This window comes from Balaenoptera physalus, assembly GCF_965194825.1.
Source record: "Balaenoptera physalus genome assembly, chromosome: 9".
NCBI classification, from domain to species: domain Eukaryota; kingdom Metazoa; phylum Chordata; class Mammalia; order Artiodactyla; family Balaenopteridae; genus Balaenoptera; species Balaenoptera physalus.
In genome coordinates this window covers 11,229,029-11,243,566 of record NC_138888.1, presented here as the reverse complement: position 1 = coordinate 11,243,566, position 14,538 = coordinate 11,229,029, and positions in this window count along the sequence as shown.

Genomic DNA, 14,538 nt, shown 5'->3' with positions numbered 1-14,538 from the left:
TTTCTCCATAGCCCCACCACACAGTCAAAGTCCTGTTAATTCTCTAACACAGGAGTCCCCAAACCCCGGGCTGTGGACCAGTACTGGTCTGTGGCCTGTTAGGAACCCGGCCACATGGCCGGAGGTGAGCGGTGGGCGAGCAAGCGAAGCTTCATCTGCCCCTCCCCATCACTTCCCGTCACTCGCATTACCGCCTGAACCATCCCCCCGTGGAAAAATTGTCTTCAACAAAACGGGTCCCTGGTGCCAAAAAGGTTGGGGACCGCTGCTCTAACAGACCTTTCACTTGCTCCATTTCTGGCCGCTGAAACCACCCACATGTGCGAAGGAGATGGGGAGGAATCCCATATTTATCAACTTCTGGAAAGTTAGATTCAAAACTTGATGCATGAATAATTATCTACTGAGTACCTGTCTGGTGCTTTGCCCATTCATGGCTGAGGATGAGGAATATCTAACTCTACACATGGCAAACGAAGTATGTGGAGAAGTGTTTGGTGATCAGAAATGTAGAGGGAGGTGAAGGAATTACCAGAGGTAGTGGTATAAAAACAACAGTAACAGGAACTGAGCCATGATAGGTGTACAAACTGATACCCAGAGGTGCAAAATAATTTGTCCATAGGTCACACCCAAAAATGTGGTAGATCCAGGATTCATATCCTAGTTGGCGAACCCCAAAATGACTGTTTATACATAAGTAGAATTTGCCATATTGTAGAAGGCTGGAGCACGTTCTTTATGAGAATCCTGCTTTAGGACAAGGAAATATCATGACTGTGTATTTTCTGGACTGTGAAGGAAGGGGCTGATGATTCAAGAACAATCAACCATCACTTAATGATTATCCACTACGAGTGTAGCACTTTATCAAGTCCTGGACAGAAACAGAGCAAATCCAAGTGAAAAGAGCTGATAATCAAGCACATTGCACACATAACAGGTGTCATCACTAAATAGCTGTTGAATTAATGGATGGATGGATGAATGAGTGAATGCCAAGGTCAATCTTGTGACCCTGGGTTGGACACTAAGTTTACTAGAATAGTCACGTATCTATATGAAGGAATCACACCCACCATTTGGAAGAAGAAAGCTCCAAAGTGTTTACTGAAGGCTCTCTCCTCCCTCTCTCTCTCCCTCTCTCTCTCACACACACACACACACATACACACACACACACACACACACACACACACACACACCAGGGAGATGCTTCTTGACTCCCTTAGACACAAGTCCTGCCCTAGACTTGGCAAACTGCCTTTTCTGCCCACCCCACAGGATTGAGCATCTGAAGTGAAGTGGAAAATAAAGGCTGAAATGAAGCCATATTTGGGCACAAACCTTGAGAGATGAAAAGAAGAGAGGCATGCAAGCCCAATTAGAGAGTCTTAAATATCAAGTGTTATCATACAGAGTGGAGAAGATGGGTGAGCTACAACCTGTCAGCTCTGTGAACAAACTGCAGGTGTTCAGCACTTCTCCCCTCTTCCTCCTCCCTTTCTCCCTCGGCTAGACTAAGAAGAGGAGACCCTCTGCAAGTCTTTTCAGTGGGTTTGGGTGGGATTACTTCCTGTCACTGACAGACACACATGGTACTGATGCTCCCGCACGGACAGGAGAAAGATGGGGAATCCTCAGCTTCATTCTTCACCACTTTGATGGCCGGGGCTGCAATCACATTTTCCTACAAAGTAACCTCAACTAAGAGATCAAGAGAATGATGCTTCCCATTCAGGGCAAGAAAGATGCTCTAGGAATAAACTGGAAGGGTTCATGTTTGTTGTACTCATCCTGGAAAGGCATTCCGTTGTCAAATGTTGGCCAGGAAGGAGAGAAATAAAAAGAGATGGAAAGAGAGTTGAGGAAATGCAGACGTTCATTATGGTGAAGGCTCTGGAAGACAAAGTGAATGTGCCTTCCACTCACCAGAAGATTCAGGAGGAAAGGCTTCTTATAATTCTACAGCCCAGTGCTGACAGCCCTTGGCATATTTTCAGCATGAGGTACATTAACAAATAAGGAAAAGCATCCCCCTGAACCTCTAATAACATTTATTTCATGCATCATTTCCTCCGAGGAATAGTAGGCCATGTATTTTTTATTCCTAGTGTGCCCTGTCTAAGAAATAATGGCCAAACTCACCTGTTTACTTCTGTGTATTTTACAACCCTCCTTGAGATTTGTCTTTCTCCAGCTCTTCTTCTTCTTTCTCTGCACTCTACACCATGCAAGTCTAAATAAAAGGGATACAGATATTAATAACAAGCCAGATTTACTGAATCTGTATGTCTTGGGCAAGACATCTCAAATCTTTTATGGAAGAAGGCAAAGTAAGAATCCAGAATAAATAAATCAAATGGCCTATGCAGCCTAAACTGGAATTAGTATAAAGAAGCAACAATTTGAGTGATTCCCAAGCTTTATCAGTGCTATCAGTCCTAAGCACCCACCAGGTCCTCTAGACTTTCTACTGACCAGCGTTAGCCTGAGTCTAAACATGCTCCTGTGCCCAGCTGCACAGAATATCCAGCGGAGAAAAGGTTCTTCTTGGCCCTAGGATGAGGATACTATACTACCAAGGCCCATGCTGGGTGATTAACAGAGTAAGTCCAAATTCTGACTTCCCTTTTCTTCACTTCATCACCAAACCCATGGGCCTTAATTCCTCCAACTCCTACCAGGGCCTATTCTGGAAAGAAAATGGAAAAGTTGATCTTTGCACACAATCTCAAAATTCCTCTTCCCCCAAGCCTTAGCCTCATAATACAATAAGCCACCACCAACCTCCCAGCCAGAACAGGCAGTGGAAGGGCCTGCCTAGTCCCAGAACAGACCTCACCCAGCTCTATCTGAACCTCCTCCAGGGAAACGACAAAGCTGGGTGCCCCATATGCTCCAGGCTACAAAGCTTTGAACTGCAATAATGACATAGAAAAATGGTTGTGATAAAATGTTAAATGTAAAACAGAATATGGAACTGTGTCTACATTACAGTTATAACCACATAAAAATGTGTTCATTTGGTAAGAGAACACAGAACACGAAGAGATGAAAACGGTCATTTACTGCAGTGGTGAATCACAGGTAAAGATTTTCTTTCATTTCAATTTTCATTAACATATTATGTTATTTGTGTGACAAGGAAAATAAATGAAATGTCTGATCATGTCAAGTTGCATGCTACAGTTAGCACCGTAAGCTGAACTTGCAGTTCAGTTTTCTCAAACCTACAAACACACTGACAATACAACGAGCTCACCACAGCATCAGTCCTGCAAATATGGCTACAGAGATAACTGACCAAACCTTCTTACCTGGGTCATTCCTTCACACTGTCTCACCTGGCAGCTCTCAAGGAATTTGTAAGCTTTTGAGCAGTTGAGGAATAAGATAACCATATTACCTTAGCCCCAAATTTATACCAGAACAAAGGAATTTGTCTTCTGCTGCCTTTTCAACCCACCAGAAACATGTCAAGTCTTTCACGAGTGGGTGTAGGGGTATCATGCCATACCCTCATCATTTATTAATTTTGCCCAGATTTAGTTAACGGTATGTGAAGTTCTAAACTACTGACAACTTGAAATCAGTTTAAGAAATTTTTGAATATTTTATTATCACGTGTTCAGAATGGCACCCAAAACTGCAAGGGACCTGAAAGAAATAAAAGGAAAAAGGTCCCTGTTCTTGGCAATATCAACCAGGGAGACTCAAGTTGGGTGTGGGGACCGTAGTCACAGAAGAGTCAAAGGAGGTGAGCTGTGTTGTACAAGATCCGTTGTTTCCCACATTATGCCTGTGTAAGGCTGGGTCACTTTTGTCATTTACGAACCCATTCTCTTTATGTCATCATTTTTAAGAAAGAACACAGAACAATGCTGTAAATCTGTTGCTGGGCACATAGGGTAAGGAAGGAAAGACAGGGAAGGAATAGATGGCAGAATAATCTTTATGAAGGGAGAAAAAATAAGTAAAACAGAAAGTGAGTAGTTAGGTTGAGGAAGAATTTGCTTAAAGACAGTCCAGGAAAGATTTACAGCAGTAATCCCCAATTTCTTTCACCACCAAGGGCCACCTTTCTTACTTTCCTCAGTAAGGTACACATTTTACAAATTTTTGTCTACTAACCACACAACCTTTATGGCTTGCTGATTAATTTGCTTCATCATTTGTGTTCACTGACAACATGCAGAATTGTCATTGGAGCTTTTAATCATCACAAACTAGCTTATATGAGTACATCAGATTTACAATGATTCCCTCCCGCCCAAAATGGTGACTTTGTGGTTAGTCATCGGAGCCTTACTGCAGAGAATCACTCATTTTTGATAGATTAAAAATAGCTCAAGGGTCCAATTAGCTCAGAGTGCCAAGAGGTGCAGGAATCCCAGGGTCGAAACCATGGCGGTCAGGTCCGGAGCACTCAAGGATACCAGCAAGAAGGGAGAACACGCTCAGCCAGGAGGCAGCTGGGCTTGAAGGTGGTAAATGTGCTCAGGAGAAGATGCTCAAGGTTCCCCCGAAAAGCCCCACACTCACAGGGTGGGGCGCACCAGCCAATGGCTGGGGGGCTGAGGAAGTCTTGGGAGAGGCAGATGGCCTTCTTACGTGTTCTTGATTTCCATTTCCCAATTTCACCTCAAATCTCTCTTTCATTACCTTTCCCAGCATTCTTTGAATAATCACCTTTTTAAGAATTGTTTGTGTTTTAAAGAAACAGTGACTTATCAGTATTTTTCTAGAGACCTAAGGTATGTTAAGATTGCCGTTATTACTTTCAAATTTGGACCTTCTGTGATCCTACTCTGCACTCAATTGTATCCTGTATGCTACAAAGGGCAAAAAAGAAAGAAGAAAATTTTGTATGCCTTTACCCACAAGGAGCTTTACAAATTGGATTCTAGTTGAAGTTCAGAGTTTGGCATGAAGAAGAAAGAAAACTGTACCCAGCAGGGGACTGTGCTGGGCCAGCAGTGTTTGTGGGCAGCGCCGTTAGGAAAGGAGCTGCTCTAGCAGAAGGAGAAGGGCAGCCCTTCTCTAGGCAAAGCCTGTGGGTACAGGAGCTTTCAGGACAGGAATTAGGGTTTAATCTATAATTAAATCACCACTCCAGCAGCCATTTCCCAAAGAGAACCCCATAACACGTTAAAAGAGAAAACCTCTAGTAAAGGACTAGCATTCTTTCACTTTGTTTAACCCAGCAAGTCCCTAGGTAATTAAACTGTAGAAATCCTCTTCTGTGCAATATGTACTAAGACCCCTCACATGCTATTAACCCAATGAGAAGAGCAAGCAGAAGGTTTAGAATGTGGAAAAGCCTCACACTGGCTAAGTAGCAACTGGAAAGCTGAGAGCAGAGATGCTGATTTAGGAAGTCACAGGATTGACAGAGGAGATACAAAGACTCAAGAAGGGAATTTAAAAGGGAAGTTGGATGATATCAGGAGACCCTCCTTCATTTTCTCTTTCCAACTGAATGATCATAGTCCATAACTAAATTATAATTCATGAATGCACCTATGCTTGTATATTAGGTTTTCATAGAGCTCTTTTTTAACAGTAAAAGAAAATGACACACTGGAGTTAGTTTTCTGCTTCTTTTTACTTGTGCATATTCCCTGAATAATATTTTCCCAATGCCTACTGTCCTCAATAGGTAAGGAAGTTTTTCATGTCCTATAATTTGTGCTCTGTTTTTCTCAGTCTGCAATTGCCCTACCCCACTCCTTTTTTCCTTCTTCCATCCTGTTCTCTGTTCTCCCACCAGACCTGGCCCTCTTCACCCATCTCCTAATAAGGAACCCGAATGTCCAACCAAACATCTACATACAGTTGAGAAAGAAGCGTCATGGAAATAGCAGAAAGGAGGGAACATGCAAGAATAAGAAAGATACTATTATATTTTCGATGGAAGGACTAAAATCAGTGAGAAGCAGGAAGGCACCAATCACAGATATACATGCATAATCAAGTATGTAGAAACATGACAGAATTAGCAAAAAATCATAATGATGATAATCAAAATAATATGTTTACAGGCCTTCTCAAGAACTCATGTTTTTGTTTTCTACAGCATGGCTAGGATATTTATTCTTAGAGAAAATAAGTACCCAGTGATGTCAGGTGCCCAGTTTATCTCATCTCAGAAATACCTTATGATATCTTGGTGGTTAAGGGCTTTGGAAGCCCAAATCTTTTGGAATAGAGAAAAGGAGAGTTTATAGGAACATCTAAAGGTGTGTGTCTTTATATGTTTATATCAGCTTTATTTGTAATAGAACAAACTGGGAACAACCTAAATGTCCATCAACTGCTGGACAGATAAACAAGTTGTGGTGCACCCAGGCAATGCAACACTACTCGTTAATAAAGAGGAATGAACCACCGATACACAGACAACGTGGTTAGATCACAAAACACGAAGCCTGACTCAAAAGCATGCATTCTGTCTAATTTCACTTATAGAATGGATAGGAGAAATTAATGGAATCCACGCTGACACAAAGTATATCAGTGGCTGCCTGTGGCCAGGAGGTTTGGGGACATTGACTAGGAAAAGCACAGGAAACTTTTTAAGAGTGATTAAAAAGTTATTCTATATCTTGATGTAGTCATGGTTACATGCATGTATGTTTGTCAAAGCACATTAAGTACACTTAAAACGAGTGCACTTTATTATGTGGCAATTATTATATCTCAATAAAGTTGATTTTAAAAGTGTGCACTCTGGGAATTCCCTGGTGGTCCAGTGTTTAGGACTCGGTGCTTTCACTGCAGGGGCCCAGGTTCGATCCCTCGTCAGGGAGCTAAGATCTCGCAAGCCGCGTGGTGTGGCCAAAAAAAAAAGTCTGTGTGTTCCATCTTTGGGTACTAATATTCCTTAGAAAAATATTGATGGTGTTTTCTCTGCTTTGAAAAAGTTGAGGAAGGTTGACTATCCTGATTCTAACTGGGTTAAGGGGGAAAATACTCCAGTCCCAGGGACCTGGGGAAGGAAGTGCAGTCCCCATACCGCACCTTCTGGACCAGAAGAGCTTTGCTGACTGAGGGGCTGATGCATCCAAAAACAACCCACAAAAAGGCAATAGATAGAGGCAAGGATTTAAAACATCTACGAAATACGGAAAGAGAGAATCCGCAAATTACTATTTTCACAGAAAGAACAATGATCATTAATGGCACAAAAACAACTTTATTGAGCAGTCCCATCTGAAACCCTTGTGCCAATCTACTGTCCCGACATTGTGGTGATCTATATGACTTTTTAAAAAACCTGTTGCTACAAAGCCTGTAGCAATAATGAATTCAACATAAAAACATTCCTTTAGAGGGCTTCCCTGGTGGCGCAGTGGTTGAGAATCTGCCTGCCAATGCAGGGGACACGGGTTCGAGCCCTGGTCTGGGAAGATCCCACATGCCGCGAAGCAACTAGGCCCATGAGCCACAATTACTGAGCTTGCGCATCTGGAGCCTGTGCTCCGCAACAAGAGAGGCCGCGATATTAAGAGGCCCGCGCACCGCAATGAAGAGTGGCCCCCGCTTGCCGCAACTAGAGAAAGCCCTCGCACAGAAACGAAGACCCAACACAGCCATAAATAAATAAATAAATTTTTAAAAAATAACAAAAAAAAAACACATTCTTTTAATGCAAAGTTGAATTTACAAAACAATAAGGAAATTTCCCAGGGGAAAATAAGAAGTGGAAAATGAGTGGTTATTAGTCTTGGTGTGACAGGAGTTTTATTGGTTAAGCCAGGGGAGAAGATGAGGACTTGCGGCTGCATGATGCAGGTAGCGTTACCAGAGACACCTGTATTAATCCAGGACCCCAGGTGAATGCATGGTCGTGGAAGAGGGCTGGCCTGTTGTCACTGGTTGCTCTCTCTGGGAATCAGACTACAAGACAGAGCTTAGCATGCAGGGTGGTTTACTAGGGATCAATGCCCCTGGGAGGACAGACAGAATCAGGATTGGGCAGAAAGAGAAGCTGAACTGCCATGTACTCACAACAAGGCTTTAGGTAGCCCCACAGAGAGTTCAGAAGCTATATGGCTCTTCAGACTTGTCTTTAGTTGGAATAACGGGGACCCAGATTTTGTACCTCAGTGGATCCAGGCTGACCCTGGGAAAGGAGCATGACCTTTAGCTGATAACAATTCCCTGGCCTCAGTTGTCAGCAGATAGAATCCCAGCTGGGGAAACAAGTCCTTCCACCCAAAAGGGGTGGTATAAGTAGAGAAATCTGATAAATTCTGGTTTGTATTACTGCCAATATCCTGGGCATGTAGACCACATCACAGCATATATTATACTGTTTTAGTCTATCTCTCTTAGCCTGAGTAGACCAAAAAATTTTTTTCTAGAATTAATAAAATGTCTGCCCTCACATGGGTTTCAGGTTTGAATTCATGCTACTTAATTGGTCTGGGAAATCCCAAGCAAAAGAATCAATCTAGAAGCAGTCCCAGACTAGTAATGCCCTGGGTATCTGGCTTAAAGAAACAGAAAAACTCTCTGGAAGGATACATCTTCAACCCAGGCAGCAAAAGATTCCCATAGGTAAAGCCCCCCAAAAGCATGAGCTCAAATGCAAAATAACAACGAAATGAAAAAGTAATCCCCCATAAGCAAAAATAACAAGTAGAAGAATTAGATGCTTAAGAAATTCAGGTAAAATATTTATCAGAAACAAATATTAAAAGAAGGATATTTATATTAAGAATTTACAAAATTAAAAACATGAGAAAGCAACAAAAACTATTAAAGGGATCATCAGTTATGAAAAATAAATTTTAAATATAATTAAAGGATTAAACACTAATTTGGATACAGAGAAAGAGAAAATTGGTAAACTAGGAAAATATAACCAAAGAAATAAACCAGAATAAAGAGATGAAAAATGTGAAGAGGGATTAAAAGACATGGGAAATTGAATGAGGAAGCTCAAACTTTGTCAATTAGAAGAGAATAAAAGAAATGGGGAAAAGCAAAATTGGAAGAGCTAATGACAGGATTTTCCAAAAAGGATGAAATATATGAATCCTGTGATTCATAGAATTAAAAGATTCCAAGCAGAAAAAGTGTGTCTGGAGACCACCAAAGCAAAAATAAGATCTTAAAAGCAGCCAGGTGAGGGGGAGCACGGAGAATCAACTTAAAGCAGAAAAGTAATTAAAAGAAAAGTGACAGTGAAGTCAGAACACAGAAAGAATTTAAATTTTACAAGCAGCTAAACTATATTTTAAAAAAACTGAGGGTGAATATGACCCAGCAGTTGCACTTGTGGGTATTTGTCCCAGAGAAATTTACGTCCATGTGGAAACATACACGAATGTCCAGAGCCATTCACAATAGCCCGAAACTGGAAACTACACAAATGTTCTTCAATGTGTGAATGGTTAAACAGACTGGCATACTTATGCCACAGAACACTACTCAGCAACAAAAGGAAATGTACTATTGATACACACAATTGATAAACACAACCTGGCTGAATCTCCAGAGAATCACGCTGAATAAAGAAAAGCCAATCCCAGAAAGTTACATAGTCCATGATTCCATTTATACAACATTGTTGAAAAGCGAAATTATAGAGATGGAGAACAGATCAATGGCTGCTCGGGGTTACAAATGGAGGGAGTAAGGGGCGAGTGTCTATAAAGGGTACCTAGAGGGAAACTGTGGTAATGGTTCACTGCATATCTTGACTATGGTATCCTTACACAAAGATATACACTTGATAAAAACTGAGAGAGAGTGAGAAATGAGTGCATGCAGAAGTGGAGAAATCTGAATAAGCTCTGTGGTTTGTATCACTAGCCAATTCCCTGGTATGGATACTATATTACAGCTCTGCAAGATGTTCTCTTTACGGAGGTGGGGGGAGGTAAAGAGAGTGCACAGCACACATTGCAACTTCCTGTAAATCTGTAATTATTTCAAAACACAAACAGCATAACAAATCAAAAGTGGAATAAAAGAATGTTTAGAAAAAAAAATTCATTTACCCCTAGCACACCCTCACTGAAGGACCCTCTAGTGGATATGTTTCAAGAAAGAGAAAAATTGTCTCATAGGGGAAAAAAAGCAATTGTTAACAAGGAAACTTCACAATTCAAATTCAACAAAAATTGACCATTTAAAAAGATAACAATAATGCTACCCGTTTTTGAGTGGTATAATAACAAAGTAGAAATAAACCACTATAATAACATGTAAGATGGAAAAAGGTTTACCCAAGATAAAATGTTTAAGGTCCATATGTCACTCAGGAGGAAGATAGAGATATTAATTGATTTTAGACTTTCTATCATACATGTTAATATTTTAGAGGTAACTACTGGAAAAAAAATGAGCAAATCAAAAGAAGATAGGAAAGGAGGGAGAAAGGAGTAGTAAAAAGAGCAAAGTAAGTTGGTAGAAATAAACCCCTAAATTCACAATGATTGTAAATAGAATAAATTTTCCAGTTAAAGATTAGAGATAATTAGATCAGATTATTGCAAAAATAAGAAAATAAACTCCAGCTATATTCTCTTTATAGAAATTTCAACTGAAACATAAAGACATTGAAAGTTTGAAAGGAAAAGGAAAATATTAACCAAATTAAAGCTGGTGCAGCCATATTAAATTAAACAATGGAGATTTCAAGACAAATCTTAAAACAATCAGTATTGTTTTTATCCCTGAAAATCATGAAACAATCTAAATGTTCATCAATAAGACAAATCATGGTAGAGTTATTTAATGGAATACTATATAATCACTAAAGTCAGTGAACTAGAACAACATAAGCAATGGTATGGAAGAAAAAAATCAAATTGCATTAAAATAAGTAAACTCTGACACTTTTAATATAAAGGTTAAAAACAAGTAACAATAATTTTTTCAGCTTGGTACACTCCTGGTGATATTTGGCTTCCCTGGTAGCTTACTGCTCATGGAAACTGCAAAACCAAGACTCATCCCCTTATCCGGATCTCTACCAGAATGGATGGCAAAAGTCTTTGACTAGCCCAAGCCTGGGTCAATGGCACTAAATGAAGAGTTAAGGGCTATGAACCCCAAATGGTGAGGGCAGAGAGGGCTGAAACATCAAAGGACTGAACAAAACTGCCTGCGTTTTAAGTGGACGGTGAATGTTGCAAGTAAGGGTTCCCTTGGAGCAATTGCAGCAAGCGTTTGTGCCTGAGGGGAAACAGTTAGGATAAAAGTAATTCTTTGGGGAAAAACATGGTGTCTAAAAAGTAAGGTCAGAAACAGCAAACTCAGCAAATAATAGAAAATTCATGTTGGAGTTTTCAGTGAACTATTTCACCAGCACTGAACCATCCACTTCCATCTCCACGGATAAAATCACTATATAGCTTATCAAGTAGTCTATGAATTTAAAAAATAGACGTCTTATATAAAATATAGATGTAAAGTTGTTGTTTTTTTTTTTTTAAATTAGGGAATGAGTATAGAACCCTGGCTGAGAGGGGTGCGTGTCCTAGGTTACTTCTAAATGCTAAAGCATCTTCCTTGCAACCCACTGGTCTGGTGCACTGTGGCATTTCCTCAGCTTTGCTGAATCAACACCCTCGTGTCCAAAACAGTCATTCATATTTCACTGAGAAGTGCTGGGAACAGTGGCCACACAGACATATGGCCAGTTTAAAGCAAATGGGAAAGCAAGACCGTAAATCTCCTGACTATTACAGAAAGAAACAGAATCCTGGTTCCTAGGATCTGGAGAAATAGCTCTTCTCTATTCAGGACCCACGCATGGCAGCCGGGAGCTCCTCATTTGAGTACATGTGCCAGGAGACCTTCTTGCCATCAGAGGTGATCTCGCCCTCGCCTGAGAGGCTGACGGCTGCATTTGATCAACTGCACAGGGGACCTCAGATCTTCCAGAATGATTCATATTTTGGGGGATTATTATTTGCCGTGGGTAATTCCAGCCTGTTTCACATTTGAATATGACAACTCCATTCCATAATTAGAAGGAGAGATTAGAGTGAATCAAGTAGTTACGATTAATAATAACTTTATTGTGGCTAATTAGGTCAGTATTTTCTTTGGCTGTTACTAAAATACATTTAAGTGGAGAACAATCTGGTTGCAATTTTTTGTCCCCTCCCCCTGCAACCCTACACTTCCCTCTACACATTCTCTATCCTGCTTTAAATATTACTATGGAAATGAAATGCTATACAAGAGTATTTTTTAAACTGTAGGTTAAACAAGGAATCTCTCCTAATTCCTGTCTTTCAGGAAATATTAAGTAATTGCTTTATTTAACCAGTAGCCTGATGGACAGAGGGTCCTGGGAATCAACAAGCGCCAGACAGATTCGTTTATTTCCACCCTCCTCCTTCTGTACTCCTGCTTTCCCTTAAAGCCTCTACCACCCACTCAGTCTCTCAGATCCAGAGTCTGGCTGCCGCCTGGACCATTCTCTCTTCCTCCTACCCCATCATCAGTCAAGCTCCAAGTGCCAAATATCTCTTCCACTTGCATCTTCTGCCCCATCCCTCTTCCCCAGCCCTCCTTCGTTGCCTCATCTCATTTCTGAACTATTAAAAAAGCCTGCTCAGCATTTTCTCCCTTCTAGAGTTCTCTTAAATCCTAATTCTAAATGACTAAGAGTAAACCATCTGTGATGAAAGTCTTCCCATGCCACTTCCCTTGTAAAATCCTTCAGAGGCTTCTACTGCCCACACTTTAGAGTATAAACGTTTTAGATGGACAGGGATGGGCCTTTATAAACGGCCCTGCCAATTTCTCCAGATCCTTCCTCCAGACCTTTCGTTTTCTACTTTATCAAAACCAAATCTTTCCAAATATTACCAATGTAACTGGGACTTTGCTCCCTCTGGGGCCCTCTCCCTGGAACTTCTACCTCACACTGGTAGTTCTTCAGACTTTCTCTCATCTTTCAAGATAAGTCTAAGGCCTCCTGTCCTCCAAGAATGCTCCGATGGCCATCTAAGCTTTCAAAGCATCCACCTCCCATCCCCATAGCAGGTAGGAGAATGTATGTGTAGCACTTGCATGATTCTCCCTCAGCAAAGCGATATTACTGTTACCAAGTCCAAGCTCATACTGCTCCCCACACGATAGGCCAATAAGTCAAGAGACAAGTTGCTGGGACAAGGAATAGTGACTTTATTCAGAAAGCCAGCAGACAGAGAAGATGGTGGACTAGTGTCCCAAAGGACTGTCTTACCTGAGTTAGAATTACAGCTTCTTCTTTTACTAAAAGGGGAGGGAGTGTGGTTGGTGTTCTTGCAGCTATCCACTTAGGTCAAGTCATGATGTTCCTGTAAACCTCCAACCAGACAAATATTATTCTCTGTTCTGCAACTTTTTATCTCTGTATGAATGAGAAAATGTTATACCTTTAAAGATCAGAGCCTTGAGTATGGGCTATCCTGTATATTTCTGGCTATAGGCAACATTCTTAACTTGTAGCAAAAGCAATAAAACACAAAGGTTAAAGTAAAAGAAAGATGCAATATGGAGTCAGATTCATTCTTCCCTGTTACATGGAAACGATCAGTCTACTGAAATGATTTCCTGCGGTGTAAGTTCCTCATCTTGTTCAAGCCAGTGACTAGCATGATTAGGGAGAGTGACAGGCTGTGAATAAATATATGCCCAGCACTCTTCTAGGCCTTTTCATGTATGATTTCTTATTTGCTTAAAAGGCTAATTACCTGCGGATCCGGTTCTCCCATCCCACGCGTGGGAAGCACTTACAGGGATCGGGTATTTCGCATGGAAGGCAACATAGGTCCTCGGCCTCCCCAGTGCCTCTCACATTCCAGTATCTCAAAGCGGGTTGAGGTGGAGAAGGGAAGAAAACAGCCGAAATGAAAATGGTTAAGTTAATTAATTGCGAGCTTGCTTGTAGGACCAGCACGTTTATTTAATCAGTTGCCTAGTAACCCTGCCTGCCTATGATGTGAATCGGATCAGCCTGCCTCAGAGCAAGTGATGGGCCATTCTGTCTACCAGCCACCAGTGCCCCTGTCCTGCCTTCACGTGCGTGGGTTGGAAACGCCAAATCCCCCTCCTGCCCACGAGCAGGGAGCTTGTGAGGTGGAAACAATATTTCTCCTCTTCTTTGTGTTCTGTCTCCATAGACTCCACAGCTGAGGGAGGAAGGCCGTTGCGTGAACGTGACCTTCCAGCTGGTGAATCAGAGGACAAGAAATGATTCGCATCTGCCTTCCTTCTCGAGTGACCTACACACCAGGCGCCGAAAAGCGCTGCCCAGCTCTCGGAACTGTTACCTATTCTGTTCCCACATCGATAAACAAGTAACGTTTCCATACAACACCGCAGGTTAGGGCCTCTGCCTGGAGCAGAGCAGAGAGGCCCAAACAAAGAGGGGGCTTTGGGCTGTTGTTTTTGTGTATGTGAGCTTTATTAAGTGACCTTAAATGGGAAGAGAGAATAGATGCTGAGTTTAATCACGTAAGATCAACTCAAGACAAACTGTGCAGTTTTCTTTCCTGACGGGAAAAAAAACAAACAAAAAAA